Consider the following 18,351-nt stretch of genomic DNA (forward strand, 5'->3'; position numbering starts at 1 on the left):
ACTAGTAAAAAGCTACCAGGTTTTACATGGCTTTTTGGTTGGTTTTCCTATTTGGATTTGAACATGGTTTTCCTCTTTCTTATTGCATCATTTCATGGGCTGAAGTAGTAGTATGATATCAATAGAAGCAGCCACTAGATTCAGCAGTTGGTATTATGTCTGACTATATCTCCATCCTCTTTCATAAAGTGGTAAGCTTTTGATTTGAGAACTTAATATATTCAGACGGCAATTTAATCCCTCCTTTTGCTGCTTAGGCTGAACAGACCAAGTTCTTCTAGCTTCCTCTCAAAAACATGAATTAGCTGGTCTCCCACACACGCCTGTGTTTTAACTTGATTAGCTTGTAGGTTTGGGGAATATTGTTATTTCCCAAGTGCATGATTTGTATATCTCGTACTAAGAAATATTTTACAGAGCTGTTCTCAGAATAATTTCTGTTAACATCTCTGGAGCTGCTGGCCAGAAGTTGAGAAGTCACTTCCTGTAGTGTGATCTAGATTTGGTGCTATTTTCTAGAACTGGATTTGGATATATCTATTTTTAAATAAATGCAACCAAGACCTGTCTTTGAGACCTTTAAGAGTTGGGATTGACTGGAATTTTTATACAAGCAGGTTCAATAGTAGTTGTCCACAGAACCCAAAGAGCTCCATCCTTGGAGTACTACTAGTACTACACAGAAATAATAGGTGAGCTGGAACTTCTATTTCTAGATTAACAGGATAAACATATATTTAAGGCAGGAATGAAAACATGAGTTAGGGATACCAGATCAGTAATCCAGTTGCCTTCCACCCTCAGTAAAACAAGACTAGACCACAGTAAGAGGGTGGAAAAGAGTTGTATGTTCAAACTGTTGGTAAAAGGGGGTTAAGAAAAATGTCTACTTGATTAAGGTTCGTCTCTAAGAGGCATTCATGTTGTGTCGGTATCTTTTTCTCCAAAGTAAGCAGTCTGTTAAAATTTTAACACACACTATAGCATGAAAACACTAGTGTATCCATTGCTATAGGGTGAGGCCATAGCAAGAGAAAAAGAACAATTTTCACCTGTGCCACATCACAGAGGTTTCCAGGGCATGATACACAAGTCATTTTCACATGATATGAAGTAGTGGCATATACAAGCACTTCCTTGTCTACAAAATAAACAGCCTTATGCAGGTGACTAAAGTGCACATGGGCAAGTATTTACTGAGAGATAATTTAAGCCACAGGGCTCGTGTCTGCATTACTAATTACTAGGGACATGCTCGTAGTCTGAGGTACAGGCTTATCACCCCAAAGCTGTCAGTGCAATCCCCTAGCTGTACCACCACAGGATGGCTATCTTGTCGCACTGGACTGTGAGCCTCTGCTGAGCTCCATGGCAAGTTTATCCAGATACTGTAAACCAAATTGTTGCTGAATGCCACATCTTGGCTACATGGCTGGTAAAAGGTAACTTCAAAGCTGCCTAAGGCATATTCATGCAAATTTCATTAAAAGAAAACATTGTAGAGCAGATACCATTATTATCTGCTTAAAAGACAAATTGTATTTGTATTTCACTTTATGCGCACTCAGAGGGTTTTCTGAAAGTGACCAGGCTAGACTTGTGGGTCAGCCTTACGCTTGTGTTTTTCATGGTATTTTACAGGATACTATTCCTGTTTAAGAACTGTCCAAGAGTTCATAAGACCCAGTCTGATCGTCCACAGCTGTTACAGATTTCTTGAGGATGCAGCTAGTTGATATCTTTTAACAAAAGCAGGTGAGCTAAGATCCTAGACAGTGGCAATGTTTTCTTCCAAATATATGTACTGGCTATATACAAAATAGACTCAACTTTAGCTACACTAATTGTCTCAGCCACTTTAAAGGTTATTTTTTTGCAGTAGCAAGGCTGTTTCAACTTTATAATGTAATGCAAGGCTGTTTCAACTTTATAATGTAATATTTTGAACAAAAGGTTGGATGCTTTCCTATAGTCATACTCACTCCCCTGAAAGTTTCTTCTATTATAGAGTCTTGATATTTAGTAATTCCAATCCAGTCTAGACTTGTTTTTTCTGGAATAATAAAAAACTCAAAAATCTTCCAGGCTTTTCTTCCTCCCCAAATAAAGTTAGCAAGGCACTTCACCACAGATTGATTCATTTAGAAAAGATTTTAATGTAGTTATTGTTAAAAACAACAAAAAAACCCCACCCTGCCAACAAAAAAACCCTGTGCATAAAATGGAATGTTTCTCTCCTAGAGTTACACCGGCTCCATAGCATCAACAGTGGAAAAAAATAAGTAACAGCCCTGGAGAGGCTTTAGCTACATCAGCTGAAACAAGGGTACATCCAGGGCTATTGGTTAGTCTAAAACAAAAACAAAACCCCACCCACAAAACACCACAAAAGAATACAGCTGAAAAATGACTTGTTCTAACTTGCCTAGTATATTAAGGTAGCATTTTTAGCATATTCATACTAAATTAAAGACCTCACCTCTGAACCTGGGATTTCAGAAGCTGCTCTCTGAGTTTTCTCTGCATACTTGCATAGGAAGTCCTCATGCATTTCAATATTACTTTCAAGAACCTGAGGGGCCATGGAACACAATTAAGCAATTGCTTAAGTGCTTAAGACAAGATTGGCCACCATTGGTTAGTTCACAGCTGGTATTTCACACCTGGAGGAATTTGCACAAAGATTTGTTATATAAAACAATATTGTAAACATGTTTTGCAGAACAGATGAAGCAGCTTTTATATTAAAACTTTATTAACTCTTATGATACACCAAGTAGATTCGGACAAAACAGCTAGTTTTCCAGAAAAATTGTACCACTGGCACTTTCTTTTTTGAAGCACGCCTGGAATAAGCCTAAGGTGTAAAGCTCCTTGCCTGCATTTTTAATCAACTTAAATTTCTTCACTGGCAACTACCTTAGCAGGTCTTTCCTCATTCTAAGTGCAAGAAGAATTTCTTGACAAAGTCTGCTAGAATGTGGCATTATCTTGAATCTGCTTCGCTCCATGCATTCAATGCTTGCAGTCCTAGATCATATCTCCGTTTGTCAAAAAGCTAGAGAAACAGAAGGACAAAGGACAGATCAAGAGTCAGATAAAACAAAGAATACTTAAGTGCTTTAATAATTTTAGACAAGCAGAAAGTGCAGCTTCTAGAATTAAGATGTTTTGGTTGTTTTCCATTTGGGATAATTGTTTATCTTGGGTTTGCTGCCATATATCCAGATGTGACTAAACTGTCTCCAGGCAAAAGTTTACCACAACACTTTTCTATTGCTCTAGCTACAAGGATACTACTGTCATCTTGGAAATGTTAAGTTCTGTATTAGTTACAATTTACCACGACAGAGCAGAAGTTACTGATGTCAGAATTGGCAGAAGCTAGTTTAATCCTCTCAAAGTAAGTTAATGCTTGTGTGCAGTAAAATAATATGGAGATGGGCACTAATTCATAGTTTTGCTAGCAGTCATCTGAAAGATTTCAGTATCTGCCACGTGCATATAAATGTGTCATGGTCTCTGCTAGTGCTAACACTATCTCTAGGAAAAAAAGGTGGTACTTCTGTCCTAGACTTCTTGAAAGAATTCTGGCCTCCAAACAGGGCTATCTGTCATATGATACAGGTGCTCACCTATACAGGAATGCTCAAAACCAGTTTATTATCTCTTAAAGACAAGCAGATGCTCATGCCTCTTCCCTACTTGTTAGCATCCTTGAAATGCAGAATTACTGGGCTTGTTTTGAAAGGTGTGTGGTCTTTCTTCCAGTTCACTATTATGTAATCTCTCTGCTTTTCCCTAGCAAGTCAATCATGAGATTGTCAGGATTGGTTTTATCTTGTGAAATGCTTTAAGAAGTATCTTCAGCAGGTCTTACAGGAGTGTCCTAAATTTCACAATTAAAACGGTATGCTAAAGAAATTGTTCCATCAGTGTCAAACTATATGGATGTGAAGACTACATTTCTCTGTGAGCTAGAGCAAAGTGGGAGTCTAGAATTTGTGGGGGTTTTACAATTTTTGAATGAAACTTACGCTTACAAAGCACACAGTGATTATGAAAAAATAATAGCAAGCAATTGATTACTACATTCTAAAGCAATCTGTAAACCTTGATTTGGTATACTGTGACAGTGTGAGATTATGTTAGTTGGCTAGGTCTAAGTAACTTTCAACTGAATTATTCGTTGGACTAAAAATTTTGGGTTTTTTAAATACATGAATTTCTATATCAAACTAACTTTCTAGCTGCTCCTAATCCTTTCTCAAATATTAAGTTTCTGCTAATGAGAAGGGACTTGACTAAAGTTAAAAATAGAGCACGTTGAACTTGACATGAACCTTAATATCTTTTCCAGCTTTTGCAAGGATTGCATTGTGGATTGTGTATTGTTTAGTTGGTTTCTCACTGATTAAAAGTATTGAAATAAACTATGTATTGTGAAATAAAGCTGCTGCCATTGCTTTGTTTACATTTTGGATATCTTATCTAAATGTTACTTTACAAATTTAATGCAAAGTTCAAGCTTGGAGATGGGATTTCTAAGGCTTACTACAGCTTTTTTCCTCCCTAAAGGCAAAATATATTGTTGAAGACATATGACAACTGAAATGTGTTTATTGTCACAGCCTAAAACAAACTTGTTTTGTTTATTTGGGCTTTGGATAAAGCCAGTGTGGCAGATCAGATATTTCACTGCATGGAGTTTGTTACTACAGCCTTACAGAACTTACTAGTGTTGTTTGAACTTGGTTTTATACAGACCTTTCTTCTGCTTATTGTAAATTCATTTATTGACTTAACTGGTAAGTTTCCTAATTACTTTATAAGCATAAGACTGATCTTGACTAAAATAACTCTGCAAAGCTTACTGCATGAAGATTTGGTAAACTCTTAAGAGAAAACACCTCTCTCTAGTACTTCTTGTTCTGGGAGTAGGTCCTAATAATGGCTTGCTTACCTCCGATCTTTTATTCTTGCCCTCTAAGAATGTAGACTTGGTAACTACAGGTAGTAGTTACAATCACTATCAGGGTGGTCACTGAAGAAGAAACGATAGGGATTCAAGGGAACTTTCTCTTCTGGGTGAGTGGCTGTATGTATCCCCAGCACTTGATTTAGGAGGCTTGTCCTTATTCTGAGTGATGCTTTTGTCTTTATGCCTAGTGATGTACTTAAGGGAGAAGTAGACCTGCTATAACCAATAGATTTTTTTGCTGAATTTTCTTCTCCTCGGCGTTAAAAAAACCAGCCAACCAACTGAATTAATTATTCTGTCAAAATGACGGACTAGTGCTAAGCAGGGTTCAAAAAGTTGTGTTGTGAGTTGTCAGTGAAGAAAAAGAATGCAAAATTGAAAAAACTGTATTATCCAGTCATGTTACGCCTTCCTTGTGAAAAGAGTATAGTGGACTTCATCTTTCTCTGTATTTTTTAAAGATCAAAGCTAAATTTTTTTAATGAGAAACAGAATTTGCTAGCACTTCTCTGCCATCTCTTTTTTTTTTTTTTTTTTAGCTTGAGAGTACAAGGTGGATGTATACAAAAGAACCACAAGTGTCATGGAAAATCAACAGGAAAAAAGTGTTCCTCTGTAGTAATCTCACTTATTGTGTTCCTCCTCCTTATTATCAGACGACAGCTAAAAATAAAAAACGGATACTTTCACATAGTGTAGAGCCTCACTACAGAACTGACTGCCACAGAATATTCTAGCTGTATTCGTTTTCATGGGTTCAGAAAGAAACTTCTGTAGAAGAGGAATCCAGCTGCTGGGAAACTCAGTCCTTTTTGAATGAGGAAATTCCTGAGCTGTAGATTGTGAAGTCTGAGAATATGCTGAAACATGTTCATATGCTTACCTTTTTCTTTCTAGGCATTCCTGCTGGACTCTGTTGGAGAATGAACACTGTGCTAGGTAAGTCTTCTCTGCTGGACTTAATTGTCCAGGGCTACTTTCACTTACGAGGACTGATCCAGAGAAAACATTTGTATTTAGGGTGTTAGGAAAAGGGAGAAAATAATTTCAATTCCCTTAAAAAAATAAAGATATCTTCTTATGTTTGACACTAATATTGTATATAGTTTGCTCTCCTACACCTCCCTTAAACTTAGGAAAGGTGTGGTATGATCTGGCCTCGTTATGTAAAACAGTAACTAATGCTAATGGGCTTTTGGGGGATACTTGGGCCACTAAAGGATATTGCTCTTAAAAGTTGTGGGATTGAGTCGTAGCATCCTGTGTATATATCTGCCTTTAGTTTTTAATTCTCTGTATCACTGAAACTACAGTTTTCTTCTTTTTGAAGTAGCTGATGATGTGAATACTTTACTTAGAACAGTTCTTTTGAAACAAAGGTGATGAAATGGTATTTCTTAGACAAAGCTGTTTGGGGCCCAGAGTGGCTATCAGGCTAATCACTGGTGGGTTTTGGTTTGGTTCTGGTTTTTTTGGTGGGTTTTTTGCTTTATTTGGGGTTTTGTTTTGTTTTTTTTACCTAACTTCTGGAGTAACCAATTTAGCTTTCAACACTCAAATAGGTTAATGTGTCACGCTCTATACCTGTTGCTGGAGAGTAGTGAAACTGATAACTTTGGACATTCTATTCAATGGGATTTTGGTCTCAAGGAAGGAAGCACCTCCTTCAGAATAGTCTCTTCCGATAAGATCAGCCTCTTCACTCTGGAGTTTAGCAGGTGCCCTGAAATAAAATTCAAGTGAGCTAGCTTGATTAGAATAAGGGAAGGTTAAAGCAAAATTAAGCAAATGAGACAGCAGAAGGAAAACCTTTGGAGAATGATGTCTTCAAAGCACAGAAAAGATTGTGTTTTCTTTCAGATAGCTGTGTTTATGAAAATGTTACAGTTCCTAAGCAATGATTTGCAGACAGATGACACACTGAGGTAAATAATATGTGGTGGAGAGAAGGAATAAATAACTTTTGCTCTTGACTGGATGGAGACACTTGTCTAAGCATATTGTCTGTCATAAATCTACTTGCAGTGAAAAAAACCTTAAATAACAGCATTTTTATTCGTTAAGACAGAACTAATGACATCAGACTTAATTTTTGTATGTTCTTTTCTTGGGTTCCCTCCGTGGTATGCTGTGTTTATCCTGTTATTGTATGTACACTGTTATTTATAGGCTTAATCTATATGAGAATCTAACAAAGTAAGCTTCCTACTGGTGAATGCTCAAGTGTAGGTAAGGCTTTGTAACTTTCTGAACTTTTAATGAACTGTTCAGTACACTAAAAATACTTAGTGGGCTTTTAAAAATAAAATACTAAAGCTATGCCATGCCTAGAGACAATATTAGTAACTTTTCTCTTAAAATTTTTGACAGGGCCCAAGAATATAAGATTCTGACTGTGGTGTACCTAAACATAACTTCCCTTTTTTTTTTTGAGTTCCATGGAAGTGTGATGTAGTGTAATAAAAGGTCACTTAACTGGACAAATGCAGTGTGGTGATTACTGACAAGAAAACACGTTGAATCAGCTACGCTGTATAGCTGATATACTCCAGTTGTATGACATAAATGCATGACTGGTGCTAATCAGTTAGTTACATGTTTGATGTGCTCACCAGATGCTCATAAAAAAGCCTCTCAGTGCAGAGGTGTGGCTGAACGCTAACATGAAAGCTTAGCATCGAGTTAAACTTCGAATTAAACTGCAGAATGACAAAGTCTGGTAAAAGAGGAGTTGTTTAAGTTGTGGTGGATGCATCGTGATGTCTCATTGGCAGACAAATGTCCAAACAGTGGTTCCCCAGCTCACGGTTTTGTTGAGTGTAAGATGCAATTCAGTCGCTCCTACTTGTATGGGAACTAAAGATACAATGCACGTAATAAAAAGTAATAATAATAAAAATTCAACAGCTCTGTCCTGGCGCTTCTTCCAGTCCACTATAAAAAATACATAAAATTGCTTCCTAATGTTGTGAAACTACACAACTACTTAGCCATTTATCTATAAACAAGGAAGCAACTGGATCTGAAACAAAACATTACAAATGTTTTTGGCACTTGGAAGGATGTGATCCCTTTTTCTGTTTTTGGCAGTCACTGACCTCTTGTACTAACTTCCAGAATGGCTGCAAATCTTCCTAAAATTACTTGGAATTTCTGTGCTATATGATGCTAGTGTCATTTTGGAGAGTTCTGCAGATAAACATCAGTGTTTGAGAAGTGCTGTTTGTATAAAACCTTTAATGAGCAAAACTGATTTTCTGCTTGCTGTAAGGAAGTTAGGGGGCTTAATATGAGATTTGTTGAAAAACGTCTTTTTAATGAAAGTGAAGGTATTGCTTCTTTAACAGAACATTAGAAAAACTAAAGTGTAAGGTTTTTATGCAATGGAAAAATCTTTTTAAAGAATAGTAAAGTTTGGACAAAAAAAAAATCCAGAGGGCATTGAGAGTCTTATTCAAAACGACGCTCCTTTTTCTCATAAATTGGGAAAAAAAAAAACTAAAACCTTCATGGTAGGAATTAATGTGGTGGTCAGGAATACATACTTTGTGTCCAGTAAAGATGGACTGGACATACTAACGGAAGTATGCAAAATGTAAAGAGTACCTTAGATTAATAAAGCATACATGCTTAAATCAGCACCAAAAAGAATGTGGTAATACATTTTAAAATTAAGACAAAATAGGATCATTTGTAAAGTAGTCTTGTCTTAGTAGCCCGTTGTTATAATGGTACCAGTTCATCATTGGGCCACACTACGTAATTGTCTGATGACAATGTTTTACTGAAAATGGTAGAGAAATGATGCATCATTGGTCCAAACACTGTGAACAAAATTAGAGCTGGATGGTCGGGGTTTTGTTCAGTCAAGTTTTGAAGGTCTCTTAGCATAGAGATTTCATAGGCTCTCTGAAATGGGCTCCTGTGTTCAACCACTATTTAAAAACTGAAATTTAACTTGTTGCAGGTAGCAAAGCTTGCCTCTTGCCCTTTTGTTGTAGGCCTTGGAGGAGACTCTGTGACTCTCTAGTCTATCATCTCTCTCTAGGTGCTATTTTTCTGTTTTGTATAGCATTGAACAAGACTTTGGAAAAAACCTTTGGGGTTTTTTCCTCCTCCATTTTAGCTTAATTTTTAAATAATTGACACCTGAAATCTAAGATTTGAGTGACATGTAAAATAACATTTCAGCTTTCAGTTTTGTGCGGTACGTTTCAGCAGGTGCTCTGTGTTATAACCATTGGTACGCAGAGGATGGGCAACATGTGAAATACGACAAGATAACTTGACTGTACTGTGGAGAGACAAGTTAACTAAATTTGGGAGTGATTCTATTCTGCCTTTATTTTGCAGTTTAGCTGAAGGTATTCTACTAAGCTCTGGTCACTATGAATATGAAATATAGTGAGGTATATGAAAAAATAGAGCAAAAGGGATTTTTAGCTAATGAAATGCTCAGATTTATTGGTATACTCTAGATAGCTGTCACTTCAAATCTTGAATGGTAAGCATTTGTGTTGACCTAAATGAACACCTTTTGCAGCTATACTAACTACACTCAAACTTAATCAGATTTTAATTATAGCATTGAGCTAGGGACATTTCCATATTTCAAGGTCAAATTGTGTTTTAGAAGTGTCACCTTTGTATTAAGTAGCTGTACTTACTCCTTACAATGAAGTAAATCATATGTAAGCACTGATGCTATGCATGGAAAACGTAAAAACTATTTTGATTTCCTTTCTTCAGTAACTTCCTTTGCTTTGGTCTCTGATCTTATACTCTCAAATTTGAGAGTCTAGTTATGCCAAAAACTCAGGAAACTTCATTAACGGACCTTTTATTATTATTAGGTCAGAGGAGGACAAGATCTAATTTTAAAAGCAAAGGGTGTGTTTGTGTTTTTCAATAAACGAAAAAAAATTATGCCTGATAAAAAGAGGTACCAAGTGGAATTGTAAAAAGCGCTCTTAACACAGCAGGCATTTCACTCCTGTTGAAGCCTGTGTGTGTAATATGGCCACCCCTAATGGATAGCTGTCTTCCCCTGCCCTCTCCCCATAGCACTCAGCCACTTTTTCAGAATATGAATCTACATTTTTAAAATGGTAATGTATCCAGAGCTTTGATTAAAATTAGTTGTTTTACCGTGTAAAATAATATATTTACTGACATTAATTCTATAGCTTAGTTCCTGTGCAAAGGCATGAATAAATGCCCGTAAGTACTGCATCTGCTGACTAGCAAAATGTGCCGCAGGCAAGCCAAGGTGATTTATGGACTGTACAGGCGTAGAGTCCTGCTCATGTGCTCCTCCTTATTGGTGGGTGTAAATATTTCCAGCAGTTATATCAGTGATTGAAACGCTAGTTTAAAGTCTGCTCTGAATTAATATTCTTAATTGGAAGTTGCGATCTCTCATAATCAAGGCAGTATAGATCAGTGTTTTTTACTCTTCCCAGGAAAAAAAACCGCCTGTGTCCTAATTTGAATGTCACTGAAACTGCCTATGTACCCATGCTGGGCAAAGGCCAGGTTAGGGTATGGGGTCCTGGGCAGACTTCAGTTCTCCATTTATAAGACCATTTGTTATCACGGCATAGTAATGTGAACATGGCTGCCGAAATAGTAACGTACTTTGGAGATGATACAAGTAAGTAAGTGTATAGTAGTCTTTTCTGTGAACTGATTGGTGCCAGTCCCATGTAGAGTCTAATAAACAGTTACACAGCAATGTGCTTAATCATCTGCAACAAGGGTTAAAGGAAGAAGCGTTGAGAGTTGGAGTTGACCATACTATTTTACCTTTTTTTTTTAATGACCTCGCAACCTTAGTATTTTCAGTGTAACTTTCTGTATGCCTTCAAAAAGCATATGGAAAAAATAGTATAACTCACCATAAGGAAATTTCTACTCCGTTTGCCAGCAAGGTTGTCATCTGGAATCCCCCAGAGCAGACTGACACCACTTTGGTCCCTGGGCTGAGCATGGGCTAGCCACTAGAGGGGCAGGAGCAGGGTGTTTCTAGAACTACTGGCTGAGACCCCCATCTGTGGTTTCAACTGGGATCTCGAACTGCGAGGAGGGGGGAAGGGAAGGGTGGCCTTTGAGCCCTTGGTCCTGGTGCTGCCTCCTGTTTTGTGGGTGCTGTGTATGGGTGGGGCAGTATAACCTAGAAAAATGTCCCTGTTCACTAGCGACTGTGCTGCCAGGCACTTGAACTGCTTCGTAGCTGGCAGGTTTATAGAGAAGCTGCTCTTGGTCTTTATAATGTGGTGATAAAGCATGTTCTATCCTGTCAGCACAGAGGAGCTGTGCAGTGACACAGCTTACTTGGTTAGATAAAATACTCGAGGGTCTTGGCAAGTGGTTTAAAACAAAACTGAGCATGTTCAAAGACTTTAAAGGCACTTACTGTCTGTACAGATACCTTATTGGAGTAGCAAGATGAAGTTTGGCTTGTTCAGTCATTTGATCAGTTTCTCTTCTAAAGCTTTAACTTCTTGGACTGAATAAAAGGTTATATTTTGTTCAGCTGAGTTCTGCACTCTGTTTTTAAATGTCTGAACCAATTTAATGCAAGTCTTCCACAAGAAGTACTTCTGAGGGGTGTGTGAGAGAGAGTCACTAAAGAATTAAAACAGGCTTCTGTGATGGAAAATGTTAGGCATCCTTAACCACAGATGTAGCCGTGCCTGCATAGGTAATGATATGCTTTAGAGTATTTTTCTATTTTAGGCAGATGCCCACCCGAAACCAGCAGTGTTGTTGTTTTTTTTTCCTTGGGTCACCAGTTTGTCAAAAATTAACTCTCATTCAGTAGATCCTCCTGATTTAGGCCAAGTATGAAACTTCAGTTGCAATGTTAGGTATATCAAGGCTGTTTTAAAGATGAAGTATATTAAATTGAGCATGTGTGTTCATAAATAAAGTCACTGGGGCCCCTTTCCTAGGCTAACAGATGCCCTTGTGGGAATGTCTGTTGGTGTGTGGTTTTAAATGTTTTTCAGCAATCTGCTCCTCCTCTCCACCCCTCCCCGTTTCGTACTCCAAATTGTATGAATCTTTATTTGTACACACAAAAAGCAAAAAATACTGTTTTGGTATGGATCGTATTTTCATGACCTGTAAGCATTAACTGTGTCTGGGAATTGAAGAAACCACATTTGTTTGGCCTCATGCATAATGCAAATATGACATGTTTTTAAAATATTTTAAAATATCTTTAAAATTACAGGTGAACACAGCTAATTTCTAATTGGTTTTGCAAACAATAGGTATAGTCTTCAGAAACTGGGGAAATGCATGCTCTAGACTTCTGGAAAGAGCTTGCATGCTTTCCTGAAGTTTTTCCTAAAGGGCTTCAGAATAGGACACAGTGTAGATTGGGTGGAGCCTCACAGTTTCAGCGCGACTAAGACATGCTGTTAATTCAAGGTAGCTTCATGAGCGGCATAATAAAACATAGAGGTTAAAAATAAAAAGTACATTTTCAAGAGAATTGCATAAAGTTTAGTAAAGGGTCTTCAGAATTATTTGGTTTTTTTGTAGACATGCTTGTACATCATCGGGAATCTTTTTTTGCTTGAAAACATGATTACACAGACTCAGACTTCAGTTAATAGGTTACTTCTGTGGTGATCTAGTAAACACTTCTAAATACTAGTCAAGTTTTGTAATTGGTGTATTTTTGGAGACAGTGTTAGAAATTGCTAGTGCGGCTTCCCATCCCCCAGCTTTCGAGCTCCTAGGAGCCTAGTTTGCTTGCAGCTGCAGTGGTAGGCATCTTTCAGGAAGTGACCTTGGCTTGTCTTAATCAAATTCAGAACACACAGAAAAGCTTCTTGGTAACATGCTGACTTGATGTAAAATTTTATAGCATCCATTTTCTTTTAAAATGAGGCCATCTTATAAAAAGGGAATTTATTTATGATATCTCAATTTAAAAGAATTTCTCTAAAATGACACTGTATTTAGAGAAGGTAAAACAACAAAAACATACTGCTTTTTTACTGAGAGGAAAACAGCTTTTTATATATGTAATTAAGTCTTAAATTACTATTGGCAAAACTATTTTAGCCTAGCTAAACTATGAAAATACAATGTTATTTGATAGCATTTTCATTGGTGTCTTACCATTTTTGAACTAGAGTAGAAAAGCTTGGTAGTACGGCATGATCTTAGTCAGCTAAGATCCTCATGACGTCTTCAACTTTGACTTGATGTATTTTAATCACTTACTGCATCTTTTTTTAGCGGCTCTCAGGGCATTAAACGTAACCTCATAGTAGCTGTATTGAGCTGTTATGCCTATTTGCATAGATGGAGAAAGGACTCTACCTGTGCCTGCTCAAGAAATGACTGTTTGACCTTGCCTACGAGCTGGCAATTGTTTTGTTGGCCGCTCTTAAATTGAGTGGTTGACTATTCCTGAAGCAGGTTTTAAGAGCTTTGCATGATTATCTTCTTGCCCAAAACTTTTGTGAATTGAACTAACAAAAAGGAGATTGTTGGCAGTATTTTCAGCTGGCATAGCTGTTCGTAAGATATCTGTCTGTCCTCCCTGGGTACCTACACAGAGGGCTGAGACCAGAATGCCTTTCATCATCACAAAGTGCTGTGAATGCCTTTAAGATTCTGTGTAAGATCATTTTACCAATTTTCAAACTGCATTTTTCTGGAGAATTAGTAATAGCTGCCACCTGACTGATGTTTTTTCCTGTAGGTTGTCATGTGCATTATCTTGAACTATTTACCATCTGGTTGGTTTCAGGGTTTTGAAAACTGAGTTCTACTTTATTTAACTGGCATCTTCAGCATAAAGTTCTTCTGCATGTCTGGCATATTTAGTCATTTTACCTCTTCACAATTATATTGACTCTCGTAATTGTGCACTGTGGTGGAGATCTGAGTATGCTAACATACATGTTCTCAAGTTTTTCTGACTTGACTGCTGCCTGTTTTGGAATGGTTTAATTCGATGTTGTTTACCTGGCAAGTGTATGTTGTGACTTGCCATTCTACTTGGTATTGAGTCAGAGTTGCCACTCGCTCATGTCAGTGTCTGTGTAACCCCACCCCTTTCTGCTGTGTTGAACATTCTTAGGTTACTTTGCTTCTGAATTTGCCTTAACTATGTGCTTTATACACTTCTCTTCATGCTGCCTCATGTTATATTGTCTGTTATTGCACCAAATTGAGAACTCTTCATCCAAATCTTCACTTAAAGTCCTCTTTCCTCGTGGTGTGCAAGGCCAATAAAGATGTGATAAGTTTGTTGCTCTCCGTGTTCAAGTGTGGTTGATACTCACTTCCCAGATCAAGTGGATGCCAAAGCACAATCACAGATTGTGTCATTCAGTATTTGCTGTCTTCGGCATTTTTGTCAATCTCTTAGAGAATAAAACTGGTCTGAGCATGGATTTTGGGATACTCCACAGTGTACTGATTCACTAAGTCAGTAGTCCCTGAGGTGAAACTACATTTGCTAGTGCTGGTATTTTGAGTCCAGATGTAATTCTCTCCATTAAAATTTTAAATCAGAACTACTGATTAGGAGATGATATAACCTGAACCACTGATACAGAACGGAGGCATACAGTGGAACAAGAAGCCAGTTCTATGTTCTTCCCCTAGTTCTGTAACCGTGAAAGGAGTGGAGACTAAGATGCACCTTCTTTTTCTGTGCCAAAGCAAGACACTATATTACAAATGTCTCACATCCAGACCATTTTCTATTTCTAGGGCTAGGTATTGCTTGTTTTCCTGTGCAAGACTGAAAAGCTGAAGATTTCTGTACCCAAGAACCACAACTTCAATGCCCATCCTTTGGGAGTAGATAGGGGGATGGCTTGTTTTGCGGTCAACACCCTGAGCCGAGTATTGCCAAGGCCGCTGTGGGGACCGGGCAGGGCGCGGCCGGGCTCCTTGGGCTGCCCGGCCTCACGCCAGGGCAAGGACGAGTCCTCGTTTGACAAGAACCAAAGTAAATCCCCGCAGCTCCGCTCTGGCCGCGCGTTCGGAACCCTTTCCGACAATTCTGTGCCGGGCTTGTCCCGCCCTCCCCTTTCGCAAGGTCAGTCTTTCCTGTTTGCCAGCACAGCCTCGCCGCTGTCACTTGCAGCCCCGCTGCTGTGATAGGGCCGAGAGCCGGCGCTACCCCTTAGATTGCTGGCCTGGTTTTCAACTAAAACGGGGGGCGAGGGGACCCCCTTCTGCAGCCCTTAACTTCTGCCTCGCTGCTGCGGGGCTTCGCGCCGCTCCTGGGCCCGCTGCCCCGAGGGGCGCCGAGGGCGGGGGCCGCTGCGCTCCGCTGCGGCGCCGGGCCGCAAGGGGTTAAGGGCGGCGCTGCCCCCGCCGCGCGCTGGGGCCGCCGCGCGCTCATTGGCTGCGGAAAGGTGAAATTGAAACCACGGTAAACTTTTGACCCCGCGGCCGCGCTGGTGGAACGCCTTCCCCTGCCGGCGCCCGCGGCTCGTCCCCCCGTCCCTGAGCGGGTTCCCTGGGATCGTGCCGTCCCGCATGCGGCAGCCGCCCGAGGGCGGGGGCGCGCCCGCGCGAGCCGGTGCTTTGCGTGCCCCGCGGACGGGGGAGCTGCGCCGCGTCCAGCCGCAGCCAGCTTCCAAAACCCCCACCCGCACGCCAGCAGGAGGCCGCTCGTCAGCTTCCAAGATGGTTTTTTTTGGTGTGGTTAAAAACAAAAAAACAACCACCGAATTGATGCTGACTATCGCGGCTAATTAGAAAGTGGGGAAGGGAGGGTGAGTCATCGGGCGGGCTGGCGGCAGTCAGCCCTGCTGCTTGATAAACGTGGTGTTTTTTGAGAGCGAAGTGATTTCTCCGTACTGAAAACCGAGGCAGAAACGTCTCGTTACTACTTCGTTCGTAGGCTGGTGCGTTAAATGCATATTTACCTAACTGTAGCTGTTCTACTCTTCCGTATCTTCCTTAAACAAAAGAATATATTTGTTCAGTCTGGGAGACAAGCGGTGCCAGCTGAACTTCACTGGCAACTTGAAGAGTGTCAGGGGCCCATGGAAGCCAAGGCTATGAATTTTTATTTAGGGAGGCCGCCTCTAACGCATTCTGGACCGAACTGGAGCGTCTGTCACTCTCACACTATGCAGTTTGTCACAACAAAAAAATATCTGTGGTCGAGAACAGTCACCTTTCCCCTGTAGCTTTGCCAAACCAGACAAATTAAAGTAGCATTACGTTTTCAATGAAGTATGAATACGAGATTCAGTTAATCCACGTTTCTTTCCCCTTAAACACGTCTGTCTTCACTGACAAAAGAATGGCTGACTTGGTTACCTTGCTGCATCAGCTGCCATTTTCTCCCTCCCCTGCTCCCAGGCACAGGTATCAGCCTGCTGTTCTTGCTGGGACATTAAGCTTACTGAACGTTAAGTGCCACTTAATCAAGGAGTCACTCAGCACCTGACTTAGAGATAACATTCAAAACTCTTCCTCAACAAAGAAACTTGATTCCTGACTACTTGAGGCTGATGTTTTCACCTCTCTAGTGGCTTGTTCTTGCAAATAGTTTCATCAGACTTATGCAGCGTGTTGGTTTTCCTAATGAGAGATTTGGGTGGGGTGGGACCCTCAACTGCTGTGATTTGCATTTTTAAAAAAATTCAGTTCAATAAGCAGCGGAGTGGTTAAGTAGTGTTTAGTTTACGGCAGTGTTAACATAGTAGGACAAGGCTGAAGGCTCGGTGTGGGCTGTTTTTGGAGTGCTGCTGTTCTCACTGCAGTTTTGTCTGGGAATTGAGGGAGTCTCCTGAAGCACTGCCAGCAGCATCAAGGGAACAATGAATATAATATGATTAATAGCAGATCCCCTGCCCCCTCTTGTGTGCAGTTCTCCTTGCAACTGCAAAAGAAACATGCGCTTGTAATGATAGTTGGTGGCCTCCCTGTTCGTTCCAGCTAGTGTTCCCAAGCAGCAGCTATTATATAGTTTATTTTTCCCCACTCCCTGTGATTCTTTGTTCTGTCCTCCCTGTGCCTGTGTGCGTCCTGTCTGCTTCTCATTGTCCGTTTTGTGGCAGTTCGTCTGCCTTCACAGTGGAGCTGCACTGAAGCTGCAAATGATACTGCTTATCACAGTGAAATGGAATAAATGTTCTTCTAAAGGAAAGAAGAGAGAGTAACAACTGCTAGGCCCTAAGAATCACTTGTGAATTCTGTTTCTGAAGTGTCATTTAAATTTCTCTATCTGAAAGGCTCCTCTTGATCAGTTGCGTGCTTGCATTGTGGTAACATTGGGTTTACGTGCCTTTTAGTGTTAGAAATTGGTGATCTCTAAAAATATTATTGCATGTGCCAGCAGTAGGGTGGGAAACTGGCAAAAAAATGAAAGCTGACTCTCGAGCTAAAGAAACACAAATTTCACCAGATTTGTAAATCCTATAACTTCAAAGTGTCCTACTTTGGGGGGAGTGTTACTGAAGACTGTTATTGAGAGCTAACTGCTGATCATGCGAAAACCACTAGTGTAACCTTTACTTCTAATGAAAATGGCCAGAAAGAGGGGTATCAGGGATACCGTCAATACATTTTGTAACCAAAAAGCATTAAACACGCAGTCACAAAATGAAAAGAAAATGTGGTCTTCTGTACTGTTTTATTCTGTGCCTTTATTCAGAGTAGATGTTGAGGTTGGTTACATCTCCCCAGTTTCTTCAGGGGGGAATTGCAATCTGCTGCTTTGGAGCTGCCCTCTTAGAATTTTCAGCCCCCCCCATTTCCAAACTGTGAATGAGAAATTTAAAAAAAAGTTCACACCAAGGTGTTTTCATCTCTTCTTTCTGTTATCTAGAGTAAGCAGTTCCTATTGTCACGTTTCACTGAAGGGTGGAAAGATGAGTTAGAGGAAATGCTAGAGCATAACCTCTCAATTTGGAAAATTATTTTACACTCCAAAACTCATCAGTACTTCTGTGGTGTGCTTCAAATTTCTGCTGGCTAATTTCCCCTCAGTCTCCTGGTTTTGATCACAGAGTTGTACAGTGAGCTGGACTCTGGCATCTAGTATTGAAGCTTGCCACTTCCCGCTAAGTTGGGTCCTAAATGTCACGCAGGCACAAATGACGCTGAAAAAGAGTAGACCCGTAGTAGTTGGAACTTAGATTTTTGTTTGTTTTTAAAACATTGCCATTGTTTCTGTCTTCTGCTTTTATTTCTGTTTCAGTTAGTGTTGAAACTTTCTATCTGCAGCCCAAGTGTTTCATCATGGGATGCAATAAGTGGCTTTTTCTCTGCTGCTTCCTCAATAGGTTCATCTCAGAACTGTTCTGTCTGCATCCTTGTTGCAGATCTCCAGTGAGGAGTAAACTTCTGGTCCTCTACAAAATTAGTGGGTT

General features: G+C 39.8%; 1 protein-coding gene across 7 annotated transcripts in view; it reads left to right on the forward strand.

The window, feature by feature from the left end:
- NCOA3 (nuclear receptor coactivator 3) overlaps nucleotides 1-18,351 on the forward strand; it is an 88,199-nt gene that overhangs the window by 14,478 nt on the left and 55,370 nt on the right. For all 7 annotated transcript variants that reach the window (XR_012663060.1, XM_075109207.1, XM_075109209.1 and 4 more), the window contains exon 2: nucleotides 5,879-5,920. The gene's annotated coding sequence lies outside the window, so the exon portion shown is untranslated. The remainder of the gene's footprint in view (nucleotides 1-5,878; nucleotides 5,921-18,351) is intronic.

The sequence above is a fragment of the Phalacrocorax aristotelis genome, chromosome 13 (assembly GCF_949628215.1).
Source record: "Phalacrocorax aristotelis chromosome 13, bGulAri2.1, whole genome shotgun sequence".
Taxonomy (NCBI): Eukaryota; Metazoa; Chordata; class Aves; order Suliformes; family Phalacrocoracidae; genus Phalacrocorax; species Phalacrocorax aristotelis.